We start from the raw sequence: 25,762 nt of genomic DNA, 5'->3' as shown, positions 1-25,762 counted from the left end.
AGTACCACGGAAAACGAAAAAATTTGAATAAATTCAAATAATTCAAACATATCTTCGTGGCTTGTTCGATGAACTGAGAAAGAATTATGAGGTGTTTGATGAAAATAGCGAACTAGATATGCCTGCTGTACTGTGCAATTTTTCAAATCTTCAGAAACTTTAAAATTTTATTATGGATCTCTACCTCAAACTTCTGCCTGTAAAAATATTCAGAGCGATATTTTTTATAATTGATGAACGGATACCATAGAATCAAACGCAAACTATTATTTGTAACATCATCATTTGAACAAAGAAGTTGAAAAAGTTTGAACAATTTTACCAAAACGCAATTTTTGAATCTTTTAAATCTCAGTTTGACTCAAAAAAGCTTAAAGACTACATCACTATTGCACCACTATTTGTGAATTTTTTGTGGGGTAGTAAAAAAAATCAGTAAAATTGTCCGCCATTCGGGTTACATTAATATTGAGAGTAAGCGATGAATAGCCAAATAGCTATTTCGAACAGTGCCAGTAGCTTACTCAAATAGCAACAGCTACCCGCACCGAAGTTTCATGGGTAAAAATTGATTATCATGGCATATTTAGAACTCGTAATTGATTTTTAATCAATTCCAATCGCTTATTTTTGAAAAAATTAAATCCATAACAATCAATTATAATCGATTATAATCCATTTTTGTTTTCAATATAATGGATTAGTTTTTATACATAAAAACCATGAGATTTTTTCAACTTTTTAAGTAATGACTCTTTTTTGCAATTTTCTGCAAAATTCGAACTAACACGTTCATCCAGGGGCGGGCAATATGTAGTAATATTCCAATATGTAGTAAATTTCCAAAAGTGCAAAAAACAGAATTTTGGACCAGTTCCTCACGTAACCCCTCCCCCTTCTCTCAACGTACCCCTACCAACTTCTTTTGAGGGTTTTACTCGAACGAACACGTTCATCCAATGGCAGCCAATATATAGTAATTTTCCAATACGTAGTAATTTTCCAAAAAATGCCCGAAAACAGCTTTTTTGACCAGTTCCTCACGTACCCAACCCCCCTCCAACGTACCCCTCACTAACGTACCCCTCCCCCACCAACGTACCCCCCAAAGTACAACCCCACCTCAACGTACCTCACCCCCCTCCAAGGTACCACCCAACGTACCCCCCATCAAGGTACAACCCTCCCCCCCTCCAAGGTACCACCCAACGTACCCCCCTCCAAGGTACCACCAGTCCCCCCACCCCACGACATACCCCCAACCACGACGTACGCCCCACGACGTACCCCTACACCCCTCGACGTACTCCCCCCACGACGTCCCCCCCCCCCACGGGGACAGGTAACTGTAGTACGGGTAGGCATGGGGGTTGGAGTTGGTGTGAGATCTAAAGGCTATTTTTTGTTATTTTTCAAAAACTCGATTGAATATAGGAAAAAATTAAATTAAGCGAGAGATCAAAACAACTAACTTAAGTTTAAAAAATTTATGAAAAAATGAAAATAACTCGCGAAAAGATATAAATAGATTAAACTCCATTATAATGGATTGAAATGGATTATTTTTCTTTCGATAAATTTTTGGAAAATAATCGACTAAAATTGATAATAATCGATTATATGGGGATTTTATGGCCTATAAAAAACGTTATCATTATAATTGATTATTTTTGTTATTTTATAGAGACTGACATTGAAAATCCAACATAATCTAATAATATTCTCGAAACTGCAGTGCCGATAGAACTAATTTATTGTTAAATTTTAACAATGATGTAACAATGAGTTTTTGTTTACTAAACTACCAGGAAAAAGTGATGATTTAGCGATGCAATTTCAGCATTGATAGAGCTATGAAGTTTTTGAACATAAATTAAGCAAACCATAACCTTCCCGCATCCAGTTTCAAGCGTTAATATTCGATTATATAACGATTTTAGTACCAGTCTTACTAAACTTAAGAAACAATCGGTTTTAATCAAATAATAATCGATTATAATCTCTTTTTTTATATCAACTTAGGATCGTTTATAATCAATTATTCGTTCGTCTATTTTCGATACAATTAAAATCAATTATACATGATTATAATCCAATACTTTTATTTAAAATTTCAAAACATTAGTTTTGCAAAAAGATCCATTATGATCGATTTTAATCAGTTTTGTTTGTCCAGTTTGTCTTCGAAGTTGCATCTAAATTGCTTATATTTTATGCTTTTGGCAGACGTTGATTACTATGAAAATGAGAAAAAATGTTTTAAATGTTTTCCAATCAATTCAACTTTATAAGGCTTTTATTGCTTCTTCCCAATTAGAGATGTTTTGTGACGCATATTATAAGCTTTTTTAACCACCAAATTAATTTAGTTTCATGATTGATTCGGAAGATTTATTTTTCATTTACCGCGGGAACCTTTCCACTAATATGAAAGGATCTCTATGAAACTTTTGTTCAGATGAGCCAAAGTGTTGAAGAGATCTCTTTACTAGAGGTTTTCTTTTTGACACAAAATTAATAGCCCATAAGAAATAATTCGAATTTTGTTTTAAATTGCAAACATTTCGGCAAATTAAGAGATTTTAATCAACTATAATCGATTATAAATGATTTTAAGGGTTTTTTGTAAGAGCTATAATCATTTATCACTGATTAAAAGAGATTATAATCTTTTGGAAAATATCACGATTATAATCAATTACAAATCTTGTAAACACATAATTTTGGTAATTATAATCAATTATAATTGTCAAAAATCATCATAATAATCCGTTATTAACGATTACTTTCGCCTAAACTTGGATACGGGTTATTAAATATCATAACTGATGAATTAAATTTCAATATACTAACTGTCCTTTTTTTGGTTTTTGCTTACCTGAGTTTCCTGATAATGTGTCATTCACGTTTTCGCATCATCTTGAACCATGTAAAAAACAACAATTAATTAGAAAATTATAATAACACGGAGTCGTCATCTTATAATTGAGATCAGAAACGTCCGGTAAGAGCTCAATGTTCAAAACCAGCTAAATATTGCAAGTGAAAAACTGAAGACTACATGATTTGCAAAATTTGTAGCTCGCCTTTTCTAGAAAATTTCAGCTATTAATTTTTTACCGCCAACAACCCAATTCGATTAATTCATTCATTTATCAAATTATTGATTACCAGATGTTAATTAATTTATAAAAAGCGTTACTTTGACAAAAAAGAATCAGATCAAATTGAGCTACCCAATTGTGCCAACCTGAATCAAATATAAAAAGCCAATTGAAATAACTGAACATAAGCGCTTAGCTGCGTGTTAAAATTACAACAGGTTTTAATTTCCAACAATTTTAACGAGTTCATTGTTTGCGTATTTGTTTTTTTTTTAATATGAAAAAACCTTCTTCATGCTTCTTGTTGATTTCAATTACCATCCTACTATTTTGGATTACCACAGAAAACTCATTGGAGGAGATCAAAACATTGCGAAGAGGAAATGTATTCGTGGACACTTCGATTTTCCAAAAAGAACAAAAGAACAAAACAAGCGCTTTTTGTTTTCAGCGGACCGAAAAGTGGGCGATGTAAAGCAGAATGGTGTCAAGCAGACTGGTGGGGTCGATGACTGTTGAAAATAAGACTCCCAAAACAAATAGTTTTTATCGAGACAAATTAATTATAGACTATTACAAATCCCGCATCCAAGTTTAGGCGTATTTATTCAATTATAACGGATTCCTAAGATGATTTTTGGCAATTATAATTGATTAAAATTACCAAAATTAGGTTTTTAAAGGATTTATAATTGATTATAATCGTGGTATTTTCCAAGAGATTATAATCTCTTATAATGGATGAAAATTAATTATAGTTCTTACGAAAACACTTGTAAGAATTGTAAACTGATTATATTCTCTTATTTTGCCAAAAATTCGTCAATTCAAAACTATACTCGAAATTTATCTCATGGGTTCTTATTTTTGTGTCAATTAGAAATTCGCTAAAAGAGAGATCTCTTGAACACTTTGGTTCATCTGAACACAAAATTTTACCACCAATCAAACGTTCATAGAGATCCTTTCATATGAGTGGAAAGTTTTCCGCGGTAGATGAAAAACAAAACTACAAATCAATCGTGAAAGTAAATCAATTTGCTGATTTTTTGGTGTTTAAAAAAACCCAAAATACTAAAACAACTCTAATGGTGAACAAATGAAGATAAAAAACTTAAAAATTTGAATTAATTGAAAAATTTTTTAAAATTTTTCTTTTTCTTCTTGGAACCAACGTCTACAAAAATCATAAAATATAAGCAATTTAGATGCAACTTCGAAGACAAAATGAAGTAACAAAAGGGATTATAGTCAATTATAAGCGATTATAATAAATATTTGTGCAAAGCTAATTATCTAAAAATTTGAATAAAAATAAAGGAATATAATCATTTATAATCTATTATAATTGTATCATAAAATAGACAAGTGAATAATTGATTATAATTGATTATAATGGATTGAACTTAATTCTGTTTTGATTTTAAAGAAAAAATTATAATCGATTATTAAGTGATTATGTTCGATTGTTTCTCAATTTTAGTGAGACTATTACTAAATTGGACGCTTAAAACCGGATGCGGAATAGTCAATTGATTGTAATAGCAGCAAATTGTAATATGATCAATTATTAACGCTTAAAATTGGATGCGGGATAGTCAATTGATTGAGATAGCAGCAAAAAAAACTGATGTCGAAAATAAAAATTGTTGGATTAATTTATTTTAAAAGTCGAAGAAAAAATTAATGTTCGCAAATTAGTTGACTCTAACCACCTTATTCTCAAACTAGTTCTTCTTGATTACAATGATTTGTTACACTCAAAGACAAGAGTTTGCAAGTCTTAACTTAAATGAAAATTAGGTTTTTTTTTCATTTTACCCTTTTTCTGCAGCTATTCAAGATAGAGTGCTGATATTTCAAGGGATGCAAAAAGGAACTATTTGGAAGGAGGTATCCGCATCAAAAATTAGTATTTTTTTTAATTAAGACGTTAAATAGTCAGCACATCAAAACACGTTTCAAAGTTTATCTTGCCATGGAAACAACTCCTTTCAAAAAACTAAGAAACTTGAATCTGTGGTCTCAAACTGTGTCTTTGAGATGCTGATGTACGTGACAATTTTTACGCTTCGTATACACGACAGACAAAATACTTTAAAAAGTTATCTATTTGGGCGTCAAAAACGCTCATTTCTCCTTTTAATTAATCTTAGACGCTTGAACCAGAAAAGTGAACAAAAAGTTAAAAATTTAAGAGCGCTTAAGAAGACGCTTGAACGCTTAAGAACTGTGTGCATATGATTGAATGCTTTTTATGCTCATGATGATTTCTTACACCTGTAATGATTTTTGAAGCTCGTTTTGATAGTCAGTGGAATATTTTTCTGCATTTTTAGCCACTCTATAGTTACGGACCTAGTAATTTTTTCGAACGTTTTGTCTGCCGCCATATTTTTGTGGCAAAAGATTAATTCCAATTCATCGGTTTCCTGAAGAACAAATTTCAGTCAAAATATTTGAGCTTCCTGTCTTGTTTGTGAGGATGTTTCTACAGCAAGAATATCACTAAAATTAGTAAATATTGTTTTTTACTCCTGCAAATCAGCTGTTCTTGAAATTTTGTTCGACAAAGTTCTTCGCAAAAATTTTAACTCGTTTAAGTAGAAACTTCGACCGTATATCCTAATTGATCGCAGAGAAGCGACAAAAATGAGAAAAAAACAAATCTTTTCGCGCAATGAAAAAAAAATGAGAAAACAGCTGTCTCTTTTTGGAGTGGCTGTAGAAATTAATCAGTAATCTAGACGTATTAGCAAAATTTTAAAAAAAGACAAAAACTTCGTCCTGATATAAAGATTGCAATCAAATGGCAAGTTTCTTAACGATCCAATTTTCATATTGTCCTGCGAGACCTCTGCTGAAAATCAAATGCTCGTTATTTTCAATTTTTATGATTGTTTTTAATCAACCAATTTGTCTTAACCCTCGCAATTTGTCTTAACCCTCAAAAAATTGCGTCAATCTGGCAAATTTTTATTGATCAACGCACTCAAATTTTGATTACGGAAAAATTGTTGTTGAAATTTTTTGCTGCCATGCCGGTTTTTAAGGCTATAGTTTTTCTCATTTTATACTCGAATTTTAAACAAAAAATGAAAAGACCATACCCGCGCTAACAAAAACGATTGAAGATCAATTTATAATTTGAAGTGTTTATAATTCAAAAAGTTTTCAAATTTGTTTTATGATATTAAGTGGTTTTAAATCAATCAACATGAATCTATAGTTAGTCAGGGAATTTTATTTCGATTTAATTTCAAAATTTAGATCCTTTTAAAAATTTTCTGCTGCAGTGTAATTCCATTTAAAATTATTGGAAGTGTTTTAACTATCATACTTTCATGACCGAATTGACCCTCAAAAACAGTTAGTAATTAACGGCTATTGTTTAAACTGATAAAAAAACTTTAGAACGTGTTTCTTGAAGCAAAATCAAAAATTTTGTAAAAAAAATGGTCAAAAGAATGGCCTTTTTTGATTTTTAATAACCATGGGAACCTTAGATACTAAGCTGACATTTGCAACTGACCCTCGTGATACTACTCATTTGTAATAAACAACTCTTCCCAAAAAAAGTGTGTCTTGTTGCGTTGACATTGATTTTTCTTGTAGTTAAAATTTAGCCCACACTTGGGAGAAACAAAAAAAACAAAGAAAATGGTTGAAGGCTACCTACTAAAGTATTATAAGCCCCAAAAATCTTTTTCATTCATTTTAATTGACGTTCGGGTGGATTTTTAAAAACAGTTTCTAAATGATTTGAATCGATTCATAATCACTTGGTAATGCGACTTTTTACATTTGGCTGTTGTTTTAAATCAAGCAATACCAAACTCAAAATTTAATTGAAAAAGTAAAATTTCGCGGATTGACCTCAATTTTATTCCTAGTAACACTCAGTAATATCGGATCAGATCTGGTCTTTTAAATGAGATTGATACATGTTTGTAAAATCCCCTGGGTTTCACTTTAAAAAACCTACCGTGGACTTACCGTGGACCGGTCCTGCCAAAATGAGCATCCTTGTACTTCCTGATAGGAGCCATTTAGGAACCATGCCAGGAACTCCAAGATATGTTTTCGAAAATCTTTGAAGAAAGATTCTATTTAAAGTCGAACATTATCATCATACGTACTCGAACAGAAAAGACGACGCGTCAGATTGACTTACTATGAAATGAAATATCTCAAAAAGCAAGATCTAAGCAAAATTTTAATTGTCAGTCTATTAGGAATCTAAGTCTCATTCTTTCACACACACACACAAAAAAGCAAAAAATCAAAAAAAGCTGCGTTTTGTGTGAAACCACATGTTAGTTTTGGTATTTGTATTGGCAACTTTCAAACAAAAAAGTTAGCTCTAAGTAATTTTATTCGCAAGTGGCCCTTTGAAAAAAATCTGTGTATATTGTAACCTAAACAGAATTTCTCTGAATGCAGTTTATGTGGGGTTTGTTTATCTATGAAAAAATTCTCGGCTAAAGTTTTTTTGGAAAGATTTGAAACTGTTAAAAAACTTTAATTTTTCACCAAAAATCTGACAGTCCAAGTCTAGCCCCCGAAAAAGTTTTTGAAGGGGTTGTTCCAGAAAGAATGAACAATCCCTGCGAGACTTTGATTTTCTTCTGATCAGGCCTGGCTCCTGGGATGACCCCATTGAAAAATTTCCATAGACAGCCGAACAATTCTGAAACCGAAACATTTGAATGTGAAACTGAACCATAAGAAAATAAGTGAAAATCTTATTCATTATCAGCAAAAAGAGACGACAAAAAAGCTGTTGGTTTTTCGCATTGCTTTGAGGACGAAAGCTGAGCAACACACAGAACATCCGAAAATTGTTCATTAGACTTTGAATTTTAGAAAAAAAAACTTTGCCTTGACATCAGAAATTCCAAAAAAAACTCAAAATCGATATAAGAGGCCAACATTACTCCGCAAGGTTGCCTACTTTGTTTTTCTTTTTACGATCTTTTCGTACTCGGTATGCATATAAGTTTTACTGCTTTTATTTTTTAGAAAATCAAACTTTTTTGCCGAGTACGATCATTTCGTACTCGGTATGCATATAAGTTTTTTTGCTTTTATTTTTTAGAAACTCGTGGCTGTATTCGTGGACACTTCGATTTTCCAAAAAGAACAAAATTCGATGAAAACGAAACGCTTCATTTCGAAAGCATGGAAGGGTTTTAAAGAAGGAGCGCTTTTTGTTTTCAGCGGACCGAAAAGTGGGCGATGTAAAGCAGAATGGTGTCAAGCAGACTGGTGGGGTCGATGACTGTTGAAAATAAGACTCCCAAAACAAATAGTTTTTATCGAGACAAATTAATTATAGACTATTACAAATCCCGCATCCAAGTTTAGGCGTATTTTTTCAATTATAACGGATTCCTAAGATGATTTTTGGCAATTATAATTGATTAAAATTACCAAAATTAGGTTTTTAAAGGATTTATAATTGATTATAATCGTGGTATTTTCCAAGAGATTATAATCTCTTATAATGGATGAAAATTAATTATAGTTCTTACGAAAACACTTGTAAGAATTGTAAACTGATTATATTCTCTTATTTTGCCAAAAATTCGTCAATTCAAAACTATACTCGAAATTTATCTCATGGGTTCTTATTTTTGTGTCAATTAGAAGTTCGCTAAAAGAGAGATCTCTTGAACACTTTGGTTCATCTGAACACAAAATTTTACCACCAATCAAACGTTCATAGAGATCCTTTCATATGAGTGGAAAGTTTTCCGCGGTAGATGAAAAACAAAACTACAAATCAATCGTGAAAGTAAATCAATTTGCTGATTTTTTGGTGTTTAAAAAAACCCAAAATACTAAAACAACTCTAATGGTGAACAAATGAAGATAAAAAACTTAAAAATTTGAATTAATTGAAAAATTTTTTAAAATTTTTCTTTTTCTTCTTGGAACCAACGTCTACAAAAATCATAAAATATAAGCAATTTAGATGCAACTTCGAAGACAAAATGAAGTAACAAAAGGGATTATAGTCAGTTATAAGCGATTATAATAAATATTTGTGCAAAGCTAATTATCTAAAAATTTGAATAAAAATAAAGGAATATAATCATTTATAATCTATTATAATTGTATCATAAAATAGACAAGTGAATAATTGATTATAATTGATTATAATGGATTGAACTTAATTCTGTTTTGATTTTAAAGAAAAAATTATAATCGATTATTAAGTGATTATGTTCGATTGTTTCTCAATTTTAGTGAGACTATTACTAAATTGGACGCTTAAAACCGGATGCGGAATAGTCAATTGATTGTAATAGCAGCAAATTGTAATATGATCAATTATTAACGCTTAAAATTGGATGCGGGATAGTCAATTGATGTCGAAAATAAAAATTGTTGGATTAATTTATTTTAAAAGTCGAAGAAAAAATTAATGTTCGCAAATTAGTTGACTCTAACCACCTTATTCTCAAACAAGTTCTTCTTGGTTACAATGATTTGTTACACTCAAAGACAAGAGTTTGCAAGTCTTAACTTAAATGAAAATTAGGTTTTTTTTTCATTTTACCCTTTTTCTGCAGCTATTCAAGATAGAGTGCTGATATTTCAAGGGATGCAAAAAGGAACTATTTGGAAGGAGGTATCCGCATCAAAAATTAGTATTTTTTTTAATTAAGACGTTAAATAGTCAGCACATCATAACACGTTTCAAAGTTTATCTTGCCATGGAAACAACTCCTTTCAAAAAACTAAGAAACTTGAATCTGTGGTCTCAAACTGTGTCTTTGAGATGCTGATGTACGTGACAATTTTTACGCTTCGTATACACGACCGACAAAATACTTTAAAAAGTTATCTATTTGGGCGTCAAAAACGCTCATTTCTCCTTTTAATTAATCTTAGACGCTTGAACCAGAAAAGTGAACAAAAAGTTAAAAATTTAAGAGCGCTTAAGAAGACGCTTGAACGCTTAAGAACTGTGTGCATATGATTGAATGCTTTTTATGCTCATGATGATTTTTTACACCTGTAATGATTTTTGAAGCTCGTTTTGATAGTCAGTGGAATATTTTTCTGCATTTTTAGCCACTCTATAGTTACGGACCTAGTAACTTTTTCGAACGTTTTGTCTGCCGCCATATTTTTGTGGCAAAAGATTAATTCCAATTCATCGGTTTCCTGAAGAACAAATTTCAGTCAAAATATTTGAGCTTCCTGTCTTGTTTGTGAGGATGTTTCTACAGCAAGAATATCACTAAAATTAGTAAGTATTGTTTTTTTACTCCTGCAAATCAGCTGTTCTTGAAATTTTGTTCGACAAAGTTCTTCGCAAAAATTTTAACTCGTTTAAGTAGAAACTTCGACCGTATATCCTAATTGATCGCAGTGAAGCGACAAAAATGAGAAAAAAACAAATCTTTTCGCGCAATGAAAAAAAATGAGAAAACAGCTGTCTCTTTTTGGAGTGGCTGTAGAAATTAATCAGTAATCAACGCACTCAAATTTTGATTACGGAAAAATTGTTGTTGAAATTTTTTGCTGCCATGCCGGTTTTTAAGGCTATAGTTTTTCTCATTTTATACTCGAAGTTTAAACAAAAAATGAAAAGACAATACCCGCGCTAACAAAAACGATTGAAGATCAATTTATAATTTGAAGTGTTTATAATTCAAAAAGTTTTCAAATTTGTTTTATGATATTAAGTGGTTTTAAATCAATCAACATGAATCTATAGTTAGTCAGGGAATTTTATTTCGATTTAATTTCAAAATTTAGATCCTTTTAAAAATTTTCTGCTGCAGTGTAATTCCATTTAAAATTATTGGAAGTGTTTTAACTATCATACTTTCATGACCGAATTGACCCTCAAAAACAGTTAGTAATTAACGAGATATAAAAAATATCAGTTGAATTTTTGGGCTATTGTTTAAACTGATAAAAAAACTTTAGAACGTGTTTCTTGAAGCAAAATCAAAAATTTTGTAAAAAAATTTGGTCAAAAGAATGGCTTATTTTGTTTTTTAATAACCATGGGAACCTTAGATACTAAGCTGACAGTTGCAACTGACCCTCGTGAAACTACTCATTTGTAGTAAACAACTCTTCCCAAAAAAAAGTGTATGTCTTGTTGCGTTAACATTGATTTTTCTTGTAGTTACAATTTAGCCCACATTTGGGAGAAACAAAAAAAACAAAGAAAATTGTTGAAGGCTAAAGTATTATAAGCCCCAAAAATATTTTTCATTCATTTTAATTGATACTCGGATGGATTTTTAAAAACAATTTCTAAATGATTTGAATCGATTCATAATCACTTGGTAATGCGACTTTTTACAATTGGCTCAATTTAAAAGCCAATGGTTCAACCTAACAATGTTTTAAATCATGCAGTATCAAACTCAAACTGAAATTGAATAAGTAAAGTTTTGCGGACTGACTTCGATTCCTAGTAACACTCAAAAAAATGGGATAAGATCTGTTCTTTTAAATGAAGCTGATACATGTTTGTAAAATCCCCTGGATTTCACTTTACAAAGCCTACCGTGGACTTACCGTGGACCGGTCTTGCCAATATGAGCATCCTTGTACTTCCTGATAGGAGCCATTTAGGAAACATGCCAGGAACTCCAAGATATGTTTTCGAAAATCTTTTAAGAAAGATTCTATTTAAAATCGAACATTATCATAATACGTACAACAACAGAAAAGACGACGCGTCAGATTTATTTACTATGAAATGAAATATCATAAAAACAAGGTCTAAGAAAAATTTTAATTGTTAGTCTAGGATAAAGCGAACAGTTTTTTTGCAAGCAAAATTTTAATTGTTTGTCTATAAGAAATCTAAGTCTCATTCTTTCACACACAAAAAAAGAAAAAATCAAAAAAGCTGCGTTTTGTGTAAAACCACATGTTAGTTTTGGTATTTGTAATGGCAACATAGCAGAATAAACTTTTAGTTGTTTCAAAAGCAGCCCTTAAATTTCAAACAAAAAAGTTCTAAATAATTTTATACGCAAGTGACCCTTTTAAAAAAAATCTGTGTATATTGTAACCTAAACAGAAATTTTTTGATTTCAGTTTTTTGTGGTGTTCGTTTATGTATGAAAAAATTCTCGGCTAAAGTTTTTTTGGACAGATTTGAAACTAATAAAAAACTTCATTTTTTCAACAAAAATCTGACAGTCCAAGTCTAGCCCCCGAAAATGTTTTTGAAGGGACTGATCGATGAAGAATGAACAATCCCTGCAAGACTTTGACTTTTTCTCCTGACCAGGCCTGGCTCCTGGGAAGACCCCATTGAAAGAACTTTGTAGACAGCCAAACATTTGAATATGGACAAATCTGAAACCGAAACATTTGAATGTGAAACTGAACCATAGGAAAATAAGTGAAACTCATTTATCACCAAAAAGACACGACTAAAAAGCTGGTGGCCTTTCGCATTGCTTTGAGGACGAAAGCTGAGCAACACACAGAACATCCGAAAATTGTTCATTAGACTTTTAATTTAAGAAAAAAAACTTTGCCTTGACATCAGAAATTCCAAAAAAAACTCAAAATCGATATAAAAGGCCAACATTACTCCGCAAGGTTGCCATCTTTGTTTTTCTTTTTACGATCTTTTCGTACTCGGTATGCATATAAGTTTTTTTGCTTTTATTTTTTAGAAACTCAAACTTCTTCGCCGTTTCGAAGACAACTAAGATAAGTCTTCGGTAGTAGACACTCTGTTATGGTTTTTAAGATGGAGCTGATATGAGCGTCAATGACCGGTGTAAAGAAAACGATCGAACTTTTTTCATAAAAAGCAAAAGTCATTTCATTTTTATTTCAATCTATTTCCGAAATCAAATAAATTGAGAGAACACTGTTGTGGTTGACTTTAAAATTACTCTGTCTTATCCTATCTTGTCCAGCTTAAATACCCTCGTCTCGAGAAATCACATTTTTGGTATTTTTCTGCCTTCAAAGTAACTTTAATTTTTGAATGTTTTTTACAAGACCTGTTTCAGCTGAAACGAATTAAATACCAACAAAACTTTTGAAGTTTGAACCTATTTTGAAGTTTTATGTTGAATATTGCTAAAGGTAAAAATCAGAAAACCAGAGAAAGAAATTAGGTTTTGTTTGAAAATGGTTAAGTCTTATCATCAGAAATGATACATCAAACATCTTAGGAATAAACTTACATTCTGAGAGAACATCAGGCAATGTACTTCTGTCTGTTGAACAATTTATTTTTTGAGTGCTTGTTCATTTTTGTTTTTTCAACCATACTATGATTTTTAAAAAAACGCAAAAAAAATTAGTTTCTTGTTTTTTGAAAAAAAACTAAGGTTGGTATATGACTTTAACATATATATTTGCAATTACATAAAATTAAGGTTAGAGTTTAGAATTTACTTTTATTAAAACCTAGCAATTTTTTTGCAATGCTTTTCAATCGAGACTTTTGACTTGAGTTAGATGCCGTGATAGCAGACGACAGTGCCGCAGCCGCCAACCTAACATAGCACTGAAATTAGAAATTGTCGTTTTTGTTGGCTTTTATGAAACTTTTGATTTTCAGTTTACCAAAAAAATGTTTTCAGATTGGCAGCGTTTAAAATTACAATCCAATGCCAAGAAAAACAGAAAACTGATTTTTACTAACTTGCAATGCACTACATTTTTTTTCAATTGTGGTTCTGTTGCTCAGAAAGGAGAATGTTTTAAATGTTTTGAAGCTGTGAGAAGTTGCACTTTGTTTCTTTTTTGACCTTTATAGCACCCTTTTACTCATCAAGATTGGGTTTGTTTTTAAGAATAAATTGCGTCTGGCGTCACACCATAGCCTTGAGAGTGAATTAGATTTTTGCGCAGCATATTGTCCAAAGTGAACCAATGTGATATGAATGTCGTTTTAATTGGAATCTTTCTTTTGTTTTCAGAAATGCCGCACTTGAAAGTACAAATTGATGCCTAAAATACGCAAACATAAAACGGTTCGCCTTTTTCTGATTGAACTAGTTGCAACGTAAAACAATTTTAAATTTGTTTAATCATTTTTTTAGCTCAAAAATTTTTCTACAAAATGACTTTCAGATAAAAGAGAAAACCACATTTTTCAACAGAGTGAAATTGTAAGTTTTGATTTGAACAATTATAGCAAAACTTTGTCCTTTTGACAATATTCTTCGCTTTTTTTATGCGTCAATCTCAGGTTTCTTTCTAAACCGTACCGAACGTAAGCTGTTTTTCTGGATACAAACTTTCTGCAGATTATCAATCCTAGTTTTCTCGTTTTTTCCTTGCAGTAGCGATCTTTCCCTTTTCTAGTTTAGAAATAAACAGTCTCTGAAGAGAAAGAACCAGAAATCAGTTCACTGCTCAACCGCAACGAGATAAACATGCTTCGAGTATACACAATAACAGTAGCAATACAATGCAAATTTACACTTGTTATAACAAGTGTTATACTGCTAAACTTAACTACTTTTTTACGGTCTGTAGCATAGTGGATACGGCTAAAGTCTAGAAATCAGATAGTCAAGTATTCGAACACCTGCTGGAGATTTTTTCTAGCTAAAAATAGCCTAGATTTAGCTAATTTCTGATCAGAATTAGGATGAGAAATAAAAAGTTTAATGAAAATCCATGCTCTATTTAAACATTTCAAAAATAATTTCTGATCAGAAATTAGATTAGATACAAAGTGTTTCAGGTCAAAAATAAAGAATTTTCTCGGTACGGGTAGCACTAAATAAACCTGGCGTTAAACAATAGCCTGAAAACTTTTTCGGATTTCTGGCTGCTGATGTCTAAGGGAACCAAAGTGGTATCTAGCCCGCGCAAAACTTTGAACAAATTTTTTAACTTCGTCTGTTTTAATAATTCGTATTAAGAATGCGATTTTTAAATTTTTCTGAAAATATACAAAAACTGAAAAACCATCATATAGTTAAGTATGTTTTATTCCCAATCTGAAATTGACGGAGAGACGCACTCATGCTGGTTTAAATTACGCTTTGAAAAAAGTTGTCAGTATCAGAAAAAAAAACATTTAAAAATTACTCGAACAAGATCGACTCGAGGTTTTACAAATTGTACCATTAGATATATCCCTCAAAATGCAATAAAAGGCGGAGGCAAAAACGTTTTGCAAAAGATGAAGCAGAAAAAATCGATAATCTTAAATTTTAACCCATTAAACAGAAGACTCAATATCCCTGTCTAATTTTTCGGTAGTGGAAAGTTATAATGAAAATTTCTCAGACAACAATTTTCCTTTTTAGTAGTATTTGATTCATAGAAATAAGCGCGGGTCCCGCTCATTTGAATACCGACTTTAAAGCCTCTCACTTGAAATCTTAAATGAAAACCAGCTTGAATAATTAAGTTACGGTAAAAGTACTCAACAGTATAGCTTTCAAAATATAAACTTTTCGAGATGTGGTTTAAAAGCACATTTTTTAGTAAAAAACAGCTGAATCTCATCTCTTCAATCGCTTTAGCAAAAACAATTTTTGGCTGAACAGATCAGTTTTGCAGATTTTTGTGAGCTTCATTATTCGTAAGCTTAACCTAAAATTACTAAGAATCATCTATTTTTTTAATATAACATTTTACGATTAATTGAGTAGAAATACAAGTGAATGATCGAATTGACATTTCAATATTGTAAAATGTTTTGTAACCTAGCATTTTTTATACTCCTCCCTCGCTTTTTTTTCAAAAACAAATTTTTTTTAAAGATTTTTTTTGTAGTTTGTTACACAATCAAATAAAGCAATTTTTTCCTTTAATTATGTATAAGATAAACTCCACCACTGATTGAACTGGTTGAAAAATCGTTGTACCTTCTTGTGTTGCGTGAGCACATACAAACTCTTTGTTTGGAAGTTGCGCAACGTGCAATCGGTTGTTGGTAAAATGTGATTAAAATCTCGACAAGAAGGATGGTGGAAGTGCTTGTTCTTTGAGAATTCAGTTCTTCACTTCTAAGCATTTACAATAAGGACAAATCAAAATTCCATAAAATACTTCAATTCAAAATTCCACAAAAGACATGCAACTCTGACATTTTTATTAGGTGAGTGTATTTCTAAATAACTAAGCTAAAGAAGGCTTGTACGAGATAAGAAAATTCATTTAAGAAAGGGAGGATTAAAAAAATCCCCAATTTTTAGTGAAAAAACTACATTTTATTAAAACGTCCTAAAAATGAAGTGAAATCAATGACAGCGTTGAAATCTTTTTTAAAAATTTCGAAACAACTTTCAACATTGTCAGAGAACTTGTTCAGCTCAGTTTTGTCAGAGAACTTGCTGAAAAAGTTTAATCCTGTTAATTTTTTCAGTAAATCAGTATTTAAAAGCGAAATAAAACAATAAGTCAGACAGTTTGAAATGCGTCTCTTTGTATAGGGATAGCGGTTTCTCAGATTTTGAGAAACCTAGCCGTTCAGCATTATGTTTTCAAAACAAAAATTTGATCAAAAAATACAACTAGAACAAGAAGACAAAAAATGCAATGTCAATAACTTTCACACGCAAAGTCGAAAGCCAGGCTCAAAATAACACAATCTAGCATTTTTTTGGCCTATACTGCAACTTTTTAATGGTGAGGCAGAGCCAGTATAAGATATTCTAGTGGTTAAGTAAGTAAAATACATTAAAGGAAAAAATTGCACCATGTTACACATTTTCTGAAACATTCCGTTTTTTTTTCAATGAATGCACAATTGTGCAGTCCCCTAGCGCTCTTTTGATGCATGAACACTCACTTGACTACCGAAATAGGCGAATGATTCATTCGTGAGAAAAAGCAAAAACATTTTTCTGATCAGACCGATATTTTGAATGATAAGTTGCAAAACTCTTCATCTACCGGCAACACTAGATGAAGGCTTCGAAACATTTGGATCTTTAATTTTTGTCTAAAAAAACATACTCTGGTGGCAATCGGAAATAAAAAATTAATAGCCCGTCAATGTTTTTTGAATCAAATATTTTTCTTTAGTAAAATCATCCGAATCTGAATCCGAATCATGGAGAGAGAGAGAGAGGGAGAGAGAGAGAGAGAGAGAGAGAGAGAGAAGAGAGAGAGAGAGAGAGACACAAAAACCCATACGGATATATTAAAATCGATGACAATAACTTTGAGTTCTTTATGAGACTCTTCTAAGTAACAAGATATAGAAATGCAGCTTTTTGATGATTTCAACGATAAATCGAACATTATTCGAACTCCTTTCTCTGCATCTAGATGAAAAAATGTGGAAGGATAAAACAGAAATATTGTCAATGCACAGCTTCAAATATCTGGACTTTCTTTTTAGGCTCTTATACAAGGGCTAAATATCTGGACTTAATTCTGAAGCTACGGAAGAAACCACGGACATTACTAACGGAATAGACACTTGGTCATTCGTCAAAAATGGTTAATTATTCATGCGTACTTTTGCGGTGATGATCGACATGAGCAAGCAGAAGAACCGATTTATTAAAAAATTTTGATGTCTGTGTCGTCAAAAAAGTTACGACCCTAATTTGTTCTACTTTCTTGTTGAGGAATCCAAGTTTGCTTGATCAATTTTTTTCTGTGCTACATTTTTTCTTCAATTATGCTTCTGTTGTTCAGTCCTCAATAAGATAGCTTTCAAAAAAAATTTTTGGATCTAGAAGCAGTTTAGAATATATCATAACTATTTTCAAGACCGTTCTTGTTGAGGAATTGCCCTCGCAAAAAAACACATGTTTCATTAATGCCCGGGTTCAAAAATCTGGAATTTTTAGGCTCAAATCAAATGCATGGGCTCAAATATCTGGACGTATTGCAGTGATGATTGAAAATAGGAGCTAAAAGAGCTGCATCATCAAAGTTTTTGGGTAAATGACTACTCCGACCCATTCATAGGTTTCGCATAAGAATGTTCTCTCGTCTCTCAAATTTGTCTAACTTTCTGGTAGGAAAATTAGGGATTTTTGATGTCTGTATCGTCAAAACACTTATGATACTTTTTGACGAAGAGAAAACATATCATTTAACTCTATGGTCTAATTTTTCCCGACACTATTTATAATTTTTTCTGATCGGCTTCACAATGAACTAAATTGAATCCGTGCAATCAAGCTTCTTGTAGTGTTTGCGAGGTTTTTTCAACAGCAGGAACACCTCTGAAGCTATTTATGATACACACTAGCTATCTTACACACTCGTCAAAATTTGGCCCATCCAAGTCTTTCCAATCATTTTCAATTAGCGGTTCTCGAATTTTCAATCATTTATCACAAAAGTTGCGGAGAAAAATTTTGAAAAAAATAACTTCGCATTGAAAGAAACGTTTTTCCCGTGACTGTAACACGCCATTCTCCATTCTTGTAAAATACTTCCGTTCGAATTAATTGAAACAAAACTCTGAAAATACTTCCCAAAAAATCTACAAGAAACAGTCCGCATACTTTTTTTGAAAATTTTAGATGTACATCAATTAAAGTCAGAACAAAGATATCCGTAAGCATTTTTCAGCTGTTACTTGCTGCAAAAAATTTTTTTTCAAAAAAAATTGTATTTGTTGAAGACAAATTGTCTCTTGTGCTAGCAAAAATTAAATTGACGGCTATTTTGATTGTAAAATTGGTTGGACACTCCCTCCCATCAAATCTCCGTCTCAAAATAATTAAAACTTAAACAGAATCAATCGAGCGCAGCGCGACTTTACCGACGTAATATAAACTAAACTTAAAAACAAAAATAAGCATAACAACATAGCTTGAAAAATTTATTGAACAAAATTAAGATTAAACAAGCTCAGAAGAAAAATGCGTCGAAAATATCAAAAAAAAATTTAAAGTCGTCTCGACTGAAATTTTTTTTCACAGAAATTACCCGGGTAAAACTATCAGTTACAAAAATTTACATTCTTTCACTAAGCCGACCCTATCCTATTGGGGTAGAATCCCGTTAATTGGCAATAGTTTTTGGAAAGCTACAAAAAGAGCTCTTGGCGAACAAAAAATTTCATTTGAATTTCTCGAAAGATTAAAAAAAACTGCTTTTGATTTATTCCAGTTTTTTTCTCACAGAAATAATATTTTTTCGAATCAATATTTGTCGAGTGAAATCAAAAACTTTTAAATAAAATGATAGAAAACTTTGATGCCTCTTCATGTAAACATTAAACTGAGCTCAAACGCGGAAATGAGTTAATCGAAATTAAACATTTTTTTTTTGAGATGACTTAGGAAAAAAATGGGCCAATTGAGAAACAAAAAACATTTCATTTTTTTCTCATCAAATGGAAATGCATCTTTTGAAGTTTTCCATTGACTCCAATATTGAGCTGTACGATAAATTATTTTGTGTGGAGCACAGCCCTGGACCCAAAAAAAAGATCTGGCATCAACCTTCCAGGTGATCCCTAAAGACCCCATAGAAGAAATTCTGCTATTAGCGATACTTAAAAAGTAAGTTAATTTTATTAACAGTATATTCCAACGTTCCAAGAAATTCAATTTTTTTTTCAAAAATTTTTTTTCAACTATTTTTTCATTTTTCGGTGATAGCAACAAAGTACTTTTTTGGATGAAAAAAGTCTCGAAGTAGCTTTGATTCAAATAAAGTATGATTTTCGGAAATCAGAGTGGACCAAAAACACGCAGGCCATTCACTAAAATTTGGGTGTTATACAAAAAAAAACTGAAAAAGAGATTTTTCAGAATTGACTATAAGCAAAGGAAATAATAGCAGTAAAACGAATTACCTGCTGCGTTAGAGACGTTTTCAAAAGCCCGGTTTGACCAAAATTCCTTATCATACAATTTTTATTTATGAGAAACTTCTTGTCATACAATTTCATACAATTCCATAAAAACAGAAAATTGTATGAAAACTCTATGATAAGCATTTTTACATATCTGAAAAATTTATGATAGGTGTTTTTCCATAAAGCAAAAAATTGATATTTTTTGTTCGTAAGTTTAATTTTTGAAAAATTTTGGTTTTGATTGTATCCGAACACAAGTGACAAAGACCTTGGTTTACACAAAGCACCAAAGTTTGGACGGTCATGCGTTTACTATGCAAAAAAACCACTTGAATTGTCTTCGAGATGCCTTTCACAAAAGATATAACAAAAGTAACCTCAACTTCTGAGGAAAATATTCAACGACGATTTTTTTTAATTTGAGTTTTTAATTTATCAGACATTGATCAACTCATACATAAACACGCCACACACAAAAAAAAAGGAATTTTTAGGGTTTTTGTGAAAGGTTATAAAGCATAAAGGAAAAAAAAACTCAACATTAGTGTATCCAGCACTTCGTTATGCAAACAAAAAAAAATTAAATTTTGCATACAAAAAAAGTTTTTGGAAAAGCTTTGTTCGCGTACAAAAGTCTATTGAAAAAAAAAACAAACAAAAACGTTTGGGGGCAAATTCAAAATTTATTAGAAAAGTATTTGCCATCAAAAAAAGGGATATATATATGGGAACTGTATGATAAGCATTTTTTCAAAAACGAAAACTTCGGATTTTTTCCACCAGATTGTCTTTTTAGAATCAAACAGCCGCAGAAATTAGTTTGCTGTGAGCCTACATTTTTCTAATTTTACAATATCTCCTTGACCAATGAGAGATCAAGGATCAATGAGAGATCAAGAGATCAATGAGAGATCAATTTGCTGTGAGGCTGTGAGGCTATCTTTTTTCACCCATTTTTCGAATTTGTATGAATATTATTTGACAAGCATTTTCTCACACACCTGATTTGGAATTGTATGATAAGCATTTTCGATGTACGGAGATCAACCCGGAAGCACTATAGTCATTTATATTCGTTTTTACAAATAAAGATCTATAAAAAAACAAGCTGTTTTCTGATTAGTGGTTTTCTTTTAACAATTTTCAGCTGTTCTGTTTGATATTCTCAAGCCATTTTAATCCACACATGGCTTCTTTTGATCGTTTTGTTAAGTGATTTTTGTTCCCACTACCGATACGAAAGTTACAGAATATTTGTGCTCGGGATGGATTTTTTTCTTCAAACAAATTTTGACTGTTTAACTAGCCATCTCGAAGGAATTTTTGAAATTTGTGTTGCCTTGAGCTTAAATTTAAAAAGATAGTTCCGCTCTGATCATTTTTCGTAAACTTACAGGGGTTTAAAGATTGCCATTTTGGCCAATTTGGGACAATTAACGATATATTCTGCACTATTAACGCGTAAGCGGAGAGTTAATCCGTCTTAGAAATCGTTCCAAATTGGTTGAAAGAAGCTTATTTGTCATAATTGATTTGCTGCAAGGAGCGAAATCTATCTTTTTGTACTTTACATGGCGTATGGGGAAAGGATTTTCATAAAAGTTTCAAATTTTAGATTTTTTTTTTTTCATTTTGTTATATTTCATTTATTTTTTAATGTTTTTACTGCCTCATAAACCTTAGAAGGCAGTCTGAACATTCAGGACTTCGCCCTGATACGAGCAGTCTTTTTGTTCTTTATCAACAGAGTTGACAGCAGACGTTGCCTAATTTGATCACAAGTTTACACGGAAGAAATAGGTCAGACCAATTCAGCCAAACATTAACAACACATGCTAGTTAAAAAGTCAAACAGTTTAACATCAGCCCGCAGTTGCTACTACAATTATAAAAGGAACAGGTTTTTAACTGCAGTCATTTTCACGATTTTTTTGTTGAAGCAGTTTTATATTTACGAAATGAAAAACTCTACTCTCACTCTTTTGTTGGTTTCAATTCACAACCTAGTTTTGTCTCTTAGCGCCGAAAATTCGTTGATTGAGAGAAGACATGGAGAAAAATTGCAGATGGAGAAAATTTCATCGAGTTATGTAAAACAACAGTCCGAGCTAAGAGATCAAAGTTCGAACAACAACAAACGCTTCATTTCCAAATTATGGAATGGTTTTAAAGAAGCAGCGGAGTTTGTTTTCAGCAAACCAAACACAGGGGGGTGCAAAGCTGATTGGTGTGAAACAGCTTGGTGGGGCCGACGATTGGTGTAATTCAAACTCCTAAACAATTAAGCTGATACAAAACTATTAGCACTGACAAAATCACCCTCTTTAACTCGACTGCTTCTCATATAAACATTCAAAAAAACTATACGCTTTACAAGTAGTTCGCATTTGTGATAAAATCTAACTTGTAATAAGGTTCTAACTGTTCATAATTCTTTTAAAAAACTTGAAATTATAAATTTAGAAAGTATTCATTGATGAAGATGTGTCAATTAAAATTGTTTGAAGATATTTATCTTTGAATATTTAAGTAATACGCTAAGTTATCTGAGATCTCGATGAATAAAAAATAGGCAGGTTAGTTCAAACTTGTTTGTTTGTTCGGCAAAGTTATTCTTAATAAAACATTCGTCATTTCCAATTTTTGAGACAACTGAACAAATAATTTGGTTAATGAAAAGCGTCCAAGTTCAACTTACCTTAATGGTTTGACAGTGGCAAAAAAAGAAAATTTTTGGTTGCCATTTTAAGTTTTTCTCAAAAACATCCCTTACATTTTACACTCGAAGGAACTTGTTGTCTATGCATTGCTAAGCCAAAACATAAAAAAGCGAAGAATGAGAAAAAATAAGAAGAAAATTCCATTTTTCCGCTGATGTTACGAAAACTGCTTTGATTTGCTCTATATCATTGCATCTACTGTTGAGTTTCAACACTTACAGTTTGTTGCTTAAACTTTTGAGATGTTTTTTCATTTTATGTCGCCTGAGTTCACACAGCAGCATATTCATCGTCTCTGATATATTGTTATTTTTGCTCATTTTTTTGTTTCGAGTGGTTTGTTCTTTTTTGTGGTTGAACTTGGATGAAGCCATTTTTGAAGAAGAATTGATTATCCGACAAAAAAATTATCTCCATTTTACTAAAACCAGCCAAATTATCCGCGTTTGCAGAAAAAAGACTTTTGGATTTAAGCTATTAAAAATAGATCTCGTAAATTAAAGGAAAATAAACTGGCGATGCAAATGGAAAAATTGAAACCTCAAGAAACGTAATACAAAAATTACGAAAAAAAATCAAAAATGTTTTTTAATTCAAATTTCTATTCTGTGAAGACAGTTCTAAGACTTTAAATGTTTCAAGTTTCTATACACGAAAAAAATAAAATTTATTGACTAGAATTAAAATTTGAGTTTTATTTTGACGGAATTTTTGGACGTTGGTATCGTACAAAAGTTAATTAATAGCTATAAGACTAATTGGAGACCTTTTTCAACCCAAGTAACTTCAAAGCATTGCAATCTAAACATGTTTCCAGCTTTCTTGACAGCGGGAATCATAATCAAGCGGTCAGCTCCCAATTAACTGAAATTATTCGCGGTTGAAATCAGATAATAATTACGAGGACAAACTCGTTATTTTGGGAAATGTATGCAGGTTCCGCTCAGGCTGTGACTCAAAACCGCTGTAGTAGAGGAGACATTTCGAAAACCGCAGCAAAAATTGCGTACTCTGGAACAAAATGCGGAATCAACAAACAAAAAAAAGCAACTCTAAGCGGAATCCGCAATCTGTTTGTGAAATCCGCAAATTGTGAGAGGATTCCGCCAATTGTATGTGGGATGAGCAAATTATGAGCAAAATCCGCTGGTATTCGCGGAAGCCGCCTTGTTAGCGGAATCTGCTCTTTTTTGAGCAATTCGGAACAACCAGCTTTGTTCACTTGTAAGGGAATCCGTGACAAAATTTTGGTGCCGAGAAAAAATACTTTACATGTATTTGAGCGCAGAAACAACGGAAATGTTTTAAAAATAATCCACAATATTATTTTTAAAAAAAGTTTAAACACTTGTCTCTAGATTTCGGTGACCGACCGACATCCAACTGTGCTCTTATCCAGTGCAAAATTTGCTCTCCTCATGTTTAACCAAAAATACCAGTTCTGAGAAAAGCAACCATCAAATTGTCTGTTATGTTTTTGAAACCAACAAAAAATTACACAATGTTTTCAATAAACAAATCTGCGCTACTTTTTTAGCGGTAGGTCAAGGCGGATTATCTGAGTTTTTGGCGTTTAAATAAAAATACACAAACGAAAAATACGTTATTGAAAAAACAAACTACCAATAATATTTAAAAAAATTAAACTAACAAAATTTGGTCCAATAAAGGTCAACAAAACTTTTAGAATTTTTAAAATGATGTTTATCGTTGAATAGAGGTGTAAACCTTTCCCAAACACAAAATTCATATGTAAAAGGTTTACTTTTCAAAAACAAAGTCCAAATGTAAACCTTTGATTTAGAAAAAGTTTACATTGGTACTTTGTTTCTCGTAGTTAATTTTTGTGTCATCACGGGTTGATCTCCATACACGAAAATGCTTATCATACAATTCCATACAACAAAAATCATCAAAATCAAACAAATCCATACATCAAGCGTACGGAGAAAATGCTCGTCATACAATTTTCATACATTTTCGAAAAATGATAGAAAAAAATAAACCATTTTTGCGGCTTTTTGAGAACAATTGGTGACAAAACAAACTGATTTAAATTTTTAAAAAAATGCTTGCCATACAAATTCCATATATGGAAATTGTTTGACTGGCATTTTTTTGACAGCGACACGCAAAATTTTCCAAGTAATTTTTATAATTTGCCCCAAATTTTTTTTTCAACCGCAAATTGAATTTTGTACGCAAACAAACATTTTCCGAAACAAAAAAATTTTGCAATCAAACTATTTTTTGTGTACATAACGTAGTCACGGATACGATAAAATTGGCTTTTTTCAATTATATTCATATTTTTTTTCAAAAACGCTGAAATTTCCTATTTCTTTTGTATGGCGTGTTTATGTATGCCTTGATCAAAGTCTGGTAATTTGAAAATTCAAATTTTTAAAATGTCATCATTGAAATTCAGGTCGTTTTCTATGTATATTAATTGCAGGACCGTCCAATCTTTGGTGCTTTGAGTAATCAAGGTCTTTGTCAATTGTGTTCGGTTTCAAGCACAACTCAAAATTTTTCAGAAAATAAAATTTAGAAACAAAAACAACATTTTGGTTTATGGAAAAAACACCTATAATACAACTTCCTTTTATGGGAAAATGTCTATTATAGGGATCTCATACAACTTTCTGTACTTATGGAATTGTATGGAATTAAGTAGTATGCATATAGTGCGTTAGGATCGGGGGGGGGTTGTCATACATGGATGACCATTAGGTATAAATCATAATGGTCACCATGTATTAAATGATCAGCAATGGTCACCATGTAATAATCCTAATTGTCACCATGTATAATTTTATACCCAATGGTCACTATGTAATAATCCTAATTGTCACCATGTATAATTTTATACCTAATAGTCCTCATGTAAAATTTCGATATATTATTGAGTATTCCCATGAGTATTTGAACATTGTGGAAACGGGAATGGAATTAAGTTTTGGTCGGTGCATGTTTTCCCTTCTAAAGTTTGGGGGTATTGGTTTGTTTACATGTAAAATGACGTTATATACCTATTATATGCGACCATATTATATGGTATATAGGAAAGCACAAGATTTTGGCAGCGTAGCTTAACTGTTGGCTGCGGTGAACGATTTCCTTCAAAAACGCATGTTTTATTGCTGAATCTCGAAGAAATTAAAACTCGTCAAGTGCGGCGGCCGCCACCT

This window comes from Symsagittifera roscoffensis, chromosome 8, assembly GCF_963678635.1.
Source record: "Symsagittifera roscoffensis chromosome 8, txSymRosc1.1, whole genome shotgun sequence".
Lineage (NCBI taxonomy): Eukaryota > Metazoa > Xenacoelomorpha > Acoela > Convolutidae > Symsagittifera > Symsagittifera roscoffensis.
This window is presented reverse-complemented; position numbering follows the sequence as displayed.